Here is a 1,854-nt window from a genome sequence, read left to right as displayed (position 1 = left end):
AACTTTCTTGGGTGGCGTAAGCCAGGGAACCTTGTTAGCTAGACTTACTTAGGCCCTTGGGCCGATAGCCTACTACCTACCTAATATATATATAAAACAACAATTGATATATACATTTGTTTATATATTTTGTTTTTTTTTTTGTTTTATCCTATTATGTTTATTCTTGTATATAAAATTTCAATAAAATATTTTAAAAAGTAACTTCAAACATATGAGGTTCAAACTTGTAAAAAAAAATGGACAGTAAATGATACTAAATGATTGAATTAATGACTTCTCCTGATCGTAAGTGGTTGCTTATTCCATAATCTTGCAAGGCATTGTGCAAGCATATGTTATTTTTTTTATATCAATGATACTTTTTTAAGAATTAAGTTCTCTCTTCAAGTATTAGATTTCCGAGCAGCATGTCTGGAGGTGGGATAGACTTTTAAATAGAACTAGATCAGGCATTGTTCATGGACCAGGTAGAGGTCACCTCTAAATGACCTGTAAGAAACAGAATATGATGAAGTTCTGAAAGCCTTTCTGAATAATTTATATAGTCCAACCTTATGATTTTAATAGAAAAGAATAATTGTAGCCTTTCATTTTTTTAGTGGCAAGATCAAAAACTACAAAGGTGCTCTTTGCAGCACCCACAATTTGTATCACAACCAGCAACAAGATGTGTGACTGTTTCCAGTTCTGTTTTACAAAACCTGCATTCATCTGTTTCTTCAACACATTCAATGGACTTTGTAAACCAACATGTACGTGGCCCACTATCCCTGGCCACCAATATTAACTTTTCATCTTTTGGTTTAAATTCACCTCTCCCAATCCATTCTTGCATCAGATCCTGATCAGGAGTTTTCTTTACTTGCAATTATATTCATGCCTTTTCCAAATTTCTTGCCTTCTTATCTGATCCTTCACCTTATAGTCTTTCTTTTGTTTTTGGCACATTCAGTTGCTGCCTGATTTTTGTCTGCTTCTGGTATGATTTGCATTCCAGCTTGACACCGATATGCTGCTGCTAAACCAAGCAGGGAAGCCATCTTAGACTTGTTCTCCTTACATTTCAAAACTGTCACTATGCTTGGATCTTGTAAGGTCAACAGATATGTATGCAGTCCTACATGTAATCAGTTTTGAGGATGCCCATATCTCCTTCAGAACAGGGAATATATAATCTTGGTATACACTGATTTTTATAAATAATTTGATAAGCGTGAAGCATTTTTCTTGTTTTCCTGTCCAGCTGATCCAATACCATTTTGATCCAGTCAGTCACCTCAGAACTGTAAGTTAGAACAGGAAGAACAAATGATTTATAACTTAGACATTTTCCTTGATGTCAAGGCTGTTTACAGTACTAATTTTAGTCTTCCAAAATATTCCTTACTGAGTTTTGTTCATTTTTGTTCATGTTTTACTGTTGATCCTCAATCAATTCTCAAATATTTATAGACTCCCTCTACCTCAAGTTTCTTTATATCACATTCCTGTCCCAGACTGATATATTCCTGGTGCTGCAGCTTTCCTGCTTTAAAGGTTACTATTAAACATTTATCAAGACCAAATGACATTCTTATATCATCTAAAATTTTGATCACTTGAAGTTGTTTTTCAGTTCCTCATCTAAGGAATTAAACAGTTTTAAATCATCCACAAAAAGAAGACGAGGAGTTTTTACACTTTGTTATTTTCAGGGAGCCAAATTATAACCATGACCTAATTTGTTAAGTAAACTGCTTAATGGGTTAAGGGTAAGACAAAAGAGCAAGGGTGACAGTGTCACCCTGAAATATTCCCCTTTGAATTTTTATCCCTGGGATAAGCATTTGTCCTTTATCATAGCTTAGCTGC

Source organism: Protopterus annectens, chromosome 5.part0 (genome assembly GCF_019279795.1).
Source record: "Protopterus annectens isolate FY-2018-M chromosome 5.part0, PAN1.0, whole genome shotgun sequence".
NCBI lineage: Eukaryota > Metazoa > Chordata > Ceratodontiformes > Protopteridae > Protopterus > Protopterus annectens.
Note: the sequence above shows the minus strand (reverse complement) of the source record.